A 12,391-nucleotide genomic window follows, 5' to 3' on the forward strand; every position below is an offset into this window, starting at 1 on the left:
CTGGAGAACCGAGCGATCGCGCGAAAACGAGCACGCGACACGTCGCGCGAACGTCCTGTTTTGTCGCTCATAGCATCGCTCGTCGCTGTCGCGTGCATTTTCGTGCTTATGAGGTTGGCTCTTCATTGTTCTTCCCTTCCATGCATATGCCACCGGCACGTGCCCGAATCCCTTGGTCAAATAAAGTATTTACCACCACCACCACCACTGGCGCGCTCGCGGCTGGTGCTCCTATAGAGTATGCAAGCGAGGACAGGGAGCGTTGGAGGGACAAGGCTCGATTCTGAAAGTGGTTCGTCCTAGAATTGCTCACCATTTCCACCGGAGTACGTCAGTTTTTAGGTAATTTCGCGACATTACGGAAGAAACTGTAGACCACTCACTTCTAATCGAATACGCCTGCGCTTTCTTGGAAGTAAGGCTGGAGATAATAAAGATTGTGAGGTTTCTACGTCCTAGAACCACGATATGTGACTGTGGGAGATGCCGTAATGGAGGGTTATAAAAATCATTAGCAACATTTTTCTCTTGAACGTGCACCTCAATCAAGGTACACGGACTTCTACCTTTTCACTTCAATGGCTATGACTTCAATCGACATGCACGCGCCATGGCCCCGTCCCATTCTTGAATCCTGCGGGTCGGCCATCACCCACCGAAAGTACTTGACTACCACGGTAGGCTTCGCCAATGAAAAAAAAACAGCAAACGGAGCCCTGACTATATTCCTATATTATCTCATGTTAGGGCAAGGTCTTGGTGATTTATAGATGTGCCCTTTGAATCAATAATTGCTTTTGAAGCTGCTAGGAGTACGAGTCCACCGAAAATAAATTTTTTTATTGATTTCTGCTTACGAAAAGGCGCCACCGCAATTTATCTTGTCAGGATAGGATGCATATTTAATGAGGTCACATGTTATAGAATAAAATTTTGTGGAGATCGCCACCACAGGGAAGCTGCGGGAGATAAACTGAGGATATATATAGGAACAGTATGTGCCCACGTAGTGCAAGGTGCACGTGGTGAGGTACAGGGACCACTGTGGACTTGGCAGGCTTGGCTGGCTTGGGCGGAGTGCAGAGACCGTGACGGCGGAGACGCGCTCATCTCCCACAGCGTAGTTCACTTTGGTCGAAACGTGCTGTAGCCCTTTCATATTACTCTTCTGAGGCGTGTCCGTTTACTTATTCATACTCTAGATAACTCCTAACACGTTTTCGCAATGTGGCTCGTTTATTTGTTACATGGAACCAACTAAACCAAGAGAGAATTAAGAACCGAAGAGTAAAGGAAGTACATGGGACGCTCAATTACGCGTAAATAGTCAAGAAAAGACGAACAGCCCCACGTGATACTATGATCGGAACGAAACCCTTCCGATAAAAAAAACTGCGGATAAAACGCATTTCTTATTTAATTACTTTGTACGCAGAGCCACATTAAGGTAAGGATTCACCTCCTGTGCCCTCGATCTTTAATGAAGTTCTCACGGCTCAATAAATGATGATGATTCTGATGGCCCTTTTATTTGTTCCACACAAATATAAGAAACAACAGAAGATAATCTGTTGACTTTTAGTGATGTTCCCACTTATTGTTGCTTTGTGAAGTAGACGTACTGTTTTAGGAAGCACTTATATACCGAAATCACATTAGTCGGGAGTTTCGGTCATATTTTCTTCATGTTTTTAAAGTTTGTACATAAAATCGGCCATGCTTTTCGTGATTCCTTCGTCTGATTGATTGTATTTGATTTCTTCATGATCTCACGTGCGTGACTATTCTTTTTTTGTGTGTGCAAGTAATCTTTTTGGCATGCTTGACGCGTTATCCCAACGACAATGGTGTACAACCACCTGAAAAAGATGTTCAAGGACTTGTATCTTCCTTGCGATAAATCGAATGAACACAAAGCCAAGCTGTTCCCATTTTACCGGATCGCAACTTCTTCTAAACTCAAATATTGGAACTTTGATTATGCATTTCATGGTTGGCAACGTCCTTTATTCGCGCAACAAAGATTTAAAAACAATTACAATTGCCTTTTCATGGATGACTTTTCTGAAACTTTCGCGTTATTGGCAAACCAAGGACGTCTCAACCTGCTTTTGAAAACATTTAGGCAAGAAAGCTTGAGTGTGGAAGTTAATATGTGCCGAGTCTCTTTATCCTCTTTTTAATTTGCCTGCAACAACAAATTCCTGAAATACAGGTATCTTGAACGGTTTGTTGCGTGCGGCAATTTTTTGTCTGAAAAGTCATACGAAAAAAAGAGGCAATAATGATGTGAAAATGTTCATTATTACTTTTTGTTTGATGGGATTACATATTATAGTGAATAAGTTCACCATTTTGTGCTAGATGAGCTGCAAGCTCTAAAATTGGGAAATTAGCGAAAAAAGTAGCTTTGCAGGTGAAATATCCAATTTTTTAAGGAAAACAAACTTGTTTTGCACACCAACTACATATACATTGTTATCGGCTCAATACCTGCCCCTGAAGTGAAATTCATCAAAGTTGGGAATGGTAACCGGGACGTCGCGTTCCTTCTTATCACGGCACACCCTAATATGTGGCAACCCAGAACATCGTACTCCTCTTGCTCTGCTAAATTCATTACTTGCAAGAACGCTAATGTGAACGAAAGCGCGATACAAATACGAACTTACATGACTGATACGTGCAAACCAAATAGGCAGCCTCAGGAAGCTTAGTCACTGATAACGCTTAACCACGAAAATTAGGCGCTGTTTGTCTCTTCACGGAGCCTAAACGGAGCACGTATCAAAAGAGATTAGCCACTTTTTAACAAGGCTCTCATAACGCTTTCCTATCACATAGCAATTCGAACTTTTGCCGTTACTTCTCTGTTACGGGTTACGTTTAAAGCAGCGTGAAAGTGAGATAATGTGCGTGCAAACAAGATAAAGATAAACACACATTCTTTATCCTAAACATCGGTGACAGAAAAAAGACAAAGCATGAACGGGGCTTTATGAGTGAGAAACTCTAACAAAACAAAATGCAATAAAGATACACACAATCCACGGTAATTATTGGGGTCGTTAGTGGCTTCGGTGTGTGTACGCGCTGTTTATCTCACACCGTTGCACAGCCGATGCCATGAATTTTGCGTGTATACCGACGCTGCATATGAATTTTATTGCGCACGTGCTTTTCTTGTTCACCTGTTTCGCTGCCCCTTCTAGAAATACGTTTACGTATCCACCCCTCTATAAGAACCTCATACCGCGTGTGGGGTTTCGCGCCTCAGTCGCCGCACTGGTCGCCTTGCACACTCGTCCAGTCTATTCACCTTTCTTATACTAAAAGAACTCCTCCAAAGCGTGCTGAGGCTTGCTTTGCAAACAACCGCAGGCAATTCCTGCATTTAAATTTTCTTTTCATTTTTGTTGTGCCGCAGTTCAACCATCAACGATTTCAATAGACTGCAGGTCAATGGTGGCATCCCATAGTACGATAGTCTCAATGGATAAGTGCAAAAACACACAAAAAATGAAACTTCAGTTCCTGCAACGAATCATATCGCCGAGTGCTTTCCATGCATCTAATGATCTCTGAAACCAAAATTGTAAAGCACAGCCATTGCTACGGAGTTCCTTGTATAATGTTTTATGCGTGCATTCTCGCAATAGAAGGAAAGTTATGAAAAAAGAAGTATACAATACTAAAGTACTCCTCGTGTTCCCCCTTTTTCACTATTGTGTTTCTGGTCTGTGAAAGCGATTCCATTAGATTTCGCGGCACGGTATTGTTAGAGGGAAGTGATACGTGAGGCTAACCTTGATTATTTACTGGCCCAATTCTCTTAGCACATTTTTTATTTCGAAAAAAGAGTTTTGTGTTCATAATGATTCACATAACTGTCAACGTAGTCTCTGGAATCAGGATGATATTGCATAATAAGGTATTGAAGTACAATTTTTGAAGTAAAATAATTTGCAAGTGTGCCATGAAGAAAGCGTGCAAAAATATTTGCCCAGTGGGCATCGGTCTCCTGTTATGCTCTCTTTTGATTTCAGATTTTTCGTATGAAATAGTTAAGGTACACCTATCGTTTTCTTCTCAATAGCTCGCCGCGTCATCCACAATTCAAGTTGAACCCTTTTTGTAAACCTTCAGGTTTCTGCTCTGTATGTATATACCAGCAAGATGCAGCTGGTATATACCTTCCTCTTATGGGATTGTGGAAATCTACCAGTCATGATGTGAGGATATTTGTCGAATGTGTTCCACCCAATTCTTATTCTTCTAGTTACTTCATTCTCGTGGTTCAGCTGCACTACCTTTCCTAAGTAGACATACAATTTCAACTCTTCAAGTGCACAGCTACCTATCTGCAAACGCTCTTCTCTTCCATGCACAGTAAAAATTTTTGCACCCAAAAGGGTGTAAAAAGGGTGCTTTTACGAAAAAGCACCCTTTGCGACACCCTTTAACACCCATAAATGGTCGATTGAAAAAAAAGCACCCCTTTGTTAGGGTGCTTGCCTCAATAGCACCCTAAAATAGGCTCTAAGGGTGCTTTTGTGCCTGAGAAGGGTGTAGGTGCCGATTCATCAGATGGAATATGCAGCATAAGAAGAACACATAATTATAATATTTGGGATTTTACGTCTCGAAAACCTCGATATGATTATGAGGGTCGTAGTGGTGGAAGGCTGCAGAGATTTTCACAGTGCAAATGCTTTTACCTTTTCGCCTCCGCCTTAATTCGACTGCCACGGCCGGCATCGAACCCGCGATCTTCGGATTGGCGGCCGAGCAGCGCAGCTACTGCACGAATATGTGGACGTTGCGTTAAATGACGGCCTAATTGACTTAGAATGTGTGAAGGTGCTCTCCGAATACAGCAGAATGTCAGCAGAAGCAAATCGCGTTTCATCTATAATGGCAATTAACTGCAATCCATGTTACGAAAGCTTTCCTTAGCGTTGGTTATAAGCTGCATGTTTGCTATGGATTATATACACACAAATAATGTTCGCCCGAGTATGGGTGGGTGTGTGTTCGTGTAAGCGCGATTGTGTGTACACCCGTGCATGTGTGCGTGCGCGCGTATGTGCGAGTCCGTGCTTGTGTTAAGCGTGCCTGTGCACATGTGTACGCCCATGCATGCGTGCGTTTACAGTCGCGTGTGTGTGTGGCCGTATGTGTGTATAGGGTATGTGTGTGCGCCTGTGAATAAGTATGCGTGTGTATCAGCCCGTGCACCCTCGAATTTCGTGTGTGTGTGTGTGTGTGTGTGTGTGCGGGGGGGGGAGTCACTGCTTCTTATTGTTTAAGGTCCCACACCTGTTCAGACTGGGAGTCTATATGGGAGGTGGCTTAAGGAATGGCGGTGGTCAACGCACTGTACACGGACTATTCAGTACATGGAAAACAGCTGCACAATTTCGTACCTGATCGTTGCTTACGAACTTGCTGTGGTAGCTGATTAGCTACGCTGAGGTGCTTCTACGCTCGAAAACGTGGGTTATGAACAATTCCCACGGAAAGCTGTCACTGCACTTATGCACAACCATCGTTTATATTAACAACGTTTAACAAGAACGCGCCCTGCCTTTGCTACAGGTGCTTAGCTAGCTCATTGGGCAACCATATGGAATTATGTGCTGATCATGTGGTCAGCAAAAAGTTTGTTATAACAACCTCGGCACGTTTCGTGGTGCGTGCAAGCCTTCTAAACATCCGCGACTGTGGATTAATTTGTTCCAGCTTCGACTACGCATTCAGAGTTTGCGGCACCATACGCGGAAGTGCCAGACACAGACAATGCAAAAAGGAATTCCTCTGGAAAAAGGTGTAGCGATGCTCTCCCGCTAATGCCACCGAGGACGAAATAATTATTGTTTCTGGTCATTCCATGGTGCACTTTGTTTTCCGCAAGTTTTGCTTCACTATTTTTCGCCCACTGCAATCGCATTCCGTCAAAATACTCCAAGAACCCGAGGATGGTAAATAATCTGCGTCGCTGTGCGACTGGCTGGAAGGAGAGTTGCCATTTACAAGGAGTCATTCCGGGACGAACGGCCGTCCGCCGTATGCGCTATAGCGTTTGCCTTTCGGCGCCGTCCTGGCGGGTTTCAAGCTCCTCCCCCCCTTCCACCCCGCTCACCACGGCCAGCGTTGCTCCCACAACGGCGGCGTAGATAAGCGAATAGTTGCGTCACCGAACACCAGCGTCGACAGCTGCGGCGCCGCCAGTGCCTCCTCCTTCTCTATCTCAACGTCGCTCTCTCTGTCTCATCGTCTTTCAAATGCGTTGCGTTGGTCTGGGGTCTTGGCCGCTGTGTGTGTGCTAGCGAACAGGCGCATATTCAATGGTGGTCACGCATGACACCGTGTTCGAAGTGACGCTCGGATTAAGGAATATTCATGGAGTGGCGGACACGGACAACGTGGGCCTGTTAACGGTGAGTGTACTGTTTTCGTAGGTAGTAATCATACAGCGCTAGCTGGGCGCCTGCAGCAGCTCTGCCGAAGTAGGCTGCCAACCGTTTACAACAGCATGCGTTCGCGGGCCTGTTGCAGATGCCCGATTAAACGTGTGACTTAACGAGTTCCCACTGCTATGCGCGATGTTGTGTAAGTGCCTGCATCACTCGTACAGTGAGTGATGTGATCACTTAACAAGGGCGGGATTAGTTGCTGATCGCACATTGTCTCTACACTGCACAAAGTGATTGATATTGTTTTAAGATGTGCTTTGGGCTACATCGTAATAACATTTCTATTAATACTCAAATGTGCAACATGCTTCTGTGGGTGTAAGCGTAAAAAAGAAAGAAAAAGCAAAAATTATGTACAGAGGCGCACTGTACGAAATGGCTTTTTTTTTGCTTAAAGACGGTATAGTTGGAGGTGCTGATATGCCGCGATGCTCCCAGCACGTGCGCCTCGGTCTTTTAAGCTATTTAGGACAAGTGCCATCAGCAACAGGGAAAGATCTAGTAGACTTCCAAAGGCGCGTTGTTGTGGCCATCGCCGTGCGTTGTTTTCCCTCGTTTATGTTTGCTGTTTTTGTGCTTCGCTTTCATCTGCGATAATGTTCGGCGTTATAACAGAATCGAGAGAGTATACGTGACTCTGTTGGAGCTATGTGCGGTAGCTCTAGCATAAGCCTTGGCTGCTGCAACGTAGTCGGCGTCCGCGCGCGTTGGTGTCGTTCGAGCGCTCTTACTTGCGTGATTGTGTTTAACTGAGTATTTAGGCACGGGTTACGTTTGTAAATCCCGTAGTGAATAATCGCTAATAGCGTGTCCCTGACTGCCATCAGAGGATGGGCTTGGTTGTCGAAATATGCCAGACGCTTTTTCTGAAAGCAAGCTTTGATTTTTTTTTAAAAAGAAGTACTTTCATACGTGCAAGGCAGTGCCTATTGCAGGCCCGCAACTCTTTAAAAACTGGACGAGCTATCACATCTTTTATCAAATTACAATGAATTAAGATGATTGAATTATAGATGACGAATTTCTGTGCTAGATTAGGTGCACAAAACACATGTTCGCAGCCCTACGTCTAGAAAGCAGGCAAATAGGAAGCACAGCGTCAAATTTGGATTACATTCCATTGACGGAGCGTCTTGTGGGAGTAGAAAGAACGAGAAAATTGTTCATTTTTGATGCCCTTATAGAGGCAGTCAGAATTGCACTGATTGGTGACTTGTAACAATTCCTCAGATTGTTAGAGGCGTGATTAAAGTCAGTAAATCTTTTACTTTTTTTTTTTTTGCAGACCTCTTCGCTAGTGCCACGCCCAAGATCATTTGTTCTCATGTAAAAGAGAAAGCAGAGATGTCTTCACTGTTTGTACATGAAGAGGTAAGTTTCTTGTGCATTTTGATTAATGTTACATGTTCTGAACGTTGTACTTTAGGAATTGTTTTTCACACTGGCTCACTACTCTAGAAGGAATTTGACTCTTAGGTGAGTTCAGGCTTTCGTAAGTGCCATTTTTGAGCTGTAGTCTTAAACTTCATCTCATTTCGGGAATTTGCTGTATGCTCGAAAACTCTTATCTTTATCATACGAAATTATTGGAATGTATGGGTTGTATGCTTCGAGTTCAGTGTAATGTCAATTACACGCCATTTCGAAGGATACACACTGCACATTCTTTATATATGGTGCTGCCAGAACATCACGAACATCCTTTTATGAGAAGTCATATTTGCTCTTATTACAGGATGGGAAGGTGCCGCTGACGTCTTGCGTAGTCTACCCCCCGGCCCCAGCCTAGAGCAAGCCTACTTCCTGAACCTCCACATGGATAACCGAAAAATCTTCCGTGTCAGTAATGACGAAGAAGGAGTGACAGCACTGATGAGTTGATTTTTTTTATTTTCAACATTGTCTACGGCCGCAAGGCCTTTAACATCCACTGTGATTGAGCGGCTTTTTCACGGCGTGAGTTTGGAGTTTATCAAAGAAGTTGTTCAGGCAGTACGACGCTGAAAATTTTAGTGTCACAATGCCTGAACAACTTTTTCTAGTGTGGTCATGGTAGATGAACAAACATTGTTATTTGTGTAAGTTATTTTGCTTAAATATAGCTGGACCATTCCATGCCAAACGTCCCAGCCACTTTGGCGACCATCTGAATTGTATTTGAAAAAAAAAAGTGCTGACTTACTGCGTTGAAAACAGTGAACTGCTAGAATATTTCAGCGAGAAAAAAAGTTTTGTTCATGTGGCTGGCTTATAACTTCCTGGCATAATGCCGTCTGTGTGCTGTTTGTGGAAAATTTCGTTTTAAAACTACCGCTTATTTTTTCTAAAGCAAATTCGGTCTACCTGTTAAGCAAATGTGCTTCTGTAAGGTATTTGAAGCTGAATAATAATAGTGCCATTTTTTTGCCACATTCGCTTCCAAGAATAAAGCCAAAATGTGTTTTGTTTGCATTTTTTATTGCAATATTGCACCTTGTATGAATATCTGAGCAGTGAATACTTACTCCACAGAAGGTATATTATGAGGAAAAAATATCTTTAGACTTCTCAAGCTGCTGAAATATACGAGAAAATATCACGAATTTCACAAAATTGTGATTTTGGTCCGCATTGAGATGCAATTTGCTCCATGTTGTGATACAATGAAAACTCATCATTATACCTAAATTGTAAGAAAATGAAATTTTTTCTGTAATAAAAATCGTATCGCAAAAAGGACAGGAAAGAGCGCTGTCAACTGAATTTTATTGAAGGTGCTACGAGCGTTTTTATACTGAGCACAAGACCAGGGCTCATCTGCAACAACACATGTGTGACCATGACAAAACAATTTTAACCGAGAAAAGATTACTCTTTTTCGGAAAAGATAAGTGAAGGTGTACTGATGCATTGATCCTTGGCCTTCCTAATAAAGAGTTCTAAAATCTCTCATTTTTCTGCTTGCTTTTTTTTCAAAAACCGTGTTTTATGAAACCTAGGACTACACTTACATTCTTTACGGTGCCCGGCCATGAGACTACTATAGCCCTTCTTAACATTTAAAGCATGCTGTCTTGCTTGATCATTGAAGCATTGCCCAGTTTGTCCTATGTTTACTTTTCCACGTGTTAGCGGTATCTCATACACATTAGATTGGCATTCAGTAAACCTATTCTAGCGACGAATGGTGCAAGATTGACTATTCCTGTTGCTGTAAGTACATGCACTTTTGAAAGCTTGCAAGGGGTAGAAAACAACAATGTCATATCTGCTGGCTCTTTTCCTAAAATTGTGAGACACCTTATGTACATAGTACCGTGTGACATGCAAAGGTGATTGGTCATTCTCTTTTTCTTTTGGTCCTGTTTCCTTTAACTTTAGTTTCTGCAGGAGGGTTTCGCAAACAAGTGTGATGATGCTGTTGGGGTATTGGCTGGTGCTATCAGCCCAGAAGTGCTAAGAATGTTCTGTCTTTTCATAGTGGGCATTCAAAATTAGTAGAAAGAGGAATTGATACCACATGTACTCAGGCCACCCTTCAGAAGTCATGTTAGCACAAGGGTGAGGTCAGGATTAAAAACCAGATTAAAAGACTAAAAGATGCTGGGTATCCCAACAGAATCATCACACCCGTTTGCGAAACCCTCCTGCAGAAAGTAAAGTTAAAGAAGACAGGACCAACAAAAAACAATGACCAAAACCTTTGCATGTTATACCACATCATGTGTCTCACAATTAAAAAAATAGCCAGCAGATATGATATTAGCGTGTTGTTTTCCACCCCTTGCAAGCTTTCAAAATTGTGTGTACTAAACAGCAACAGGAATAGTCAATCTTGCCCCATTCGTTACGAGAATAGGTTTACTTAATACCAATTTAACGTTTGTAGAAGGATTTTTTATCAGGTAAACCAATGATCAGTGCATCACTACACGTTCACTTATCCTTTCCGAGAGGGAGTATTCTTTTCAAAGTTAAGATTATTTTGTAGTGCTCACACGTGTCGTCGCGCATGAATACGGTTCTTGTACTCCGTATAAAAGCGCTCGTAGCACATTCATTAAATTCAGTTGACAGTCGGTGCTCTTTCCTGTCCTTTCTGTCTTTTCCTAAATTTGTCGCGCTGTGACTAGCACACAACCACGATGAACCAACTCTCCCAAGTTAAGCTCTTGTTACGTAACACGTAGACCGAGTTTCATATGGAAAGAAGGAGCGGTGCTTTTAAAATAAAATTTTTTACATACAACACCTAGACGGCATTCCAGGAAGTTCAGAGGGCAGCCACGTGACCAAATATTTTTCCTCTCCTAAATATTCCAGAAGTTCACTATTTTCAATGCAGCACGAGTTTTTCGAATACATTTGAGATGGTTGCCAAAATGGCTGGGACGTTTGGCATAAAGTGACCCAGCTGTGTCATTAGCCATAATTATGCATTACCTCTTTTGTTTTTTGTGTGTTTTGACTCAGTTTTGTGTTCGTTTTTAGCTTATTGTGTTTCTGATCATTGTATTGGTTTCTTAAGTATTCGCTAAAGATATATGTGTGAAAACCCGTATATGTTTGCATGTACATCATTTCTCATAACCAATTGTTATACATGCAGGAATACAAAGCTTAATCCTCTGTGATTGTATACATTTGAAAACACTATCCATATATATTTTTGTGTGCATCACTTCTTGGGAACGATTGTGTACATGAAGGCGTATATAGTGAAATCATGGTGATTGTATATATTTGAAAGAATCATAAGCATATATTTGCCTGTATTTCATTACTATTAACCGATTGTGTACATGAAGGAGTATTAAACTGGAAACAACTGGGATTGTAGATACTTGAAAGAATTATAGGGATATATTAGCGTATATTTCATTTGTAGTCTCTATGTACTTGAAGCAGTATACTAAACTGAAACCAGTGTAATTGTATGTTGCAAAGAATTGTCAATGAAGTGAAACTGAATAAATATAATAAACATTTGAGGTGTTGCATGTGTAGTGTACGTATACGTGAACGTATATCTGGTGAAAAAGTTGTGTGGCAGAAGAAAAGTATATGTTTTATTTGCCTATTAAATAAACGCAATATGCAAGGGCAACAAGGCTTCATTTTTTGTAACGCGCATTATGCATATACTTTGAAGTATATATAGATCCAGCAGAAGTTCATACACGCGTTTATATTTTTGCCCAGACGCAATGAATGGAGCTCGACAGGTGGTGCACCATTGATAATCAGGACCACTTTCTTCAAGTAGTGTGTAATCAGTGCATGCTGATATCTATTAGTGCAGTCTAAAAGAATACTGGCACCCCTGCCATGGCGGGCACTCAACACCCTTGTGCACCCTTCTCGCACCCTCCTCAGAGGGTGCTAAAAAAGTGATGGACATCGAAGGCAACCTTCCTTAAGGGTGTTTTTGTAACACCCTACAGTTTTTTTACATGTACACCCTAATCTAAGGGTGCATCAAAAAGCACCCTTTTTGGAAGGTGCTGAATTAACACCCTTAGGGTGTCGTCCACGGGACAAGCTCATTTACACCCTTCTGGGTGTAAAAATTTTTACTGTGTGGTTGTTGTACAATACTTTCATTTTCTACTTTCTACGGCCTACTTATCTGCTTTTCTTATCTAATTCAGTAAACATGAAGTGCAATTCGTCCCTTGAGTTACTCAGCAATGCAATTTCGTCGGCAAAGCGCAGATTACATAGTTACTTTCTAATAACTTTTATTCCTAACTGCTCCCATCCTAGGCCTCTGAATTCCAAGGACGCGGTCAATAGCATCGGGGAGATCGTATTTCTTGTCTTACACTCTTCTTTAACGATATTATCTCGTTTTCTTTATGGAGCACTATAACGTCAGTTCATCATTTGTAGATTTCTTTCAAGATGTTTATAGATGCTGCCTCGACGCCCTGATT

The 12,391-nt window shown here is 42.1% G+C and overlaps 1 long non-coding RNA gene across 1 annotated transcript; it reads left to right on the forward strand.

The window, feature by feature from the left end:
• Window positions 1–5,998: 5,998 nt before the first annotated feature.
• LOC142796413 (uncharacterized) lies at window positions 5,999–8,919 on the forward strand. Its single transcript, XR_012893821.1, has 3 exons — window positions 5,999–6,440; window positions 7,762–7,847; window positions 8,212–8,919. It is a non-coding gene; the product is annotated as an uncharacterized LOC142796413 (long non-coding RNA).
• Window positions 8,920–12,391: the final 3,472 nt, after the last annotated feature.

The sequence above is a fragment of the Rhipicephalus microplus genome, chromosome 2, assembly GCF_043290135.1.
Source record: "Rhipicephalus microplus isolate Deutch F79 chromosome 2, USDA_Rmic, whole genome shotgun sequence".
Classification (NCBI taxonomy): domain Eukaryota; kingdom Metazoa; phylum Arthropoda; class Arachnida; order Ixodida; family Ixodidae; genus Rhipicephalus; species Rhipicephalus microplus.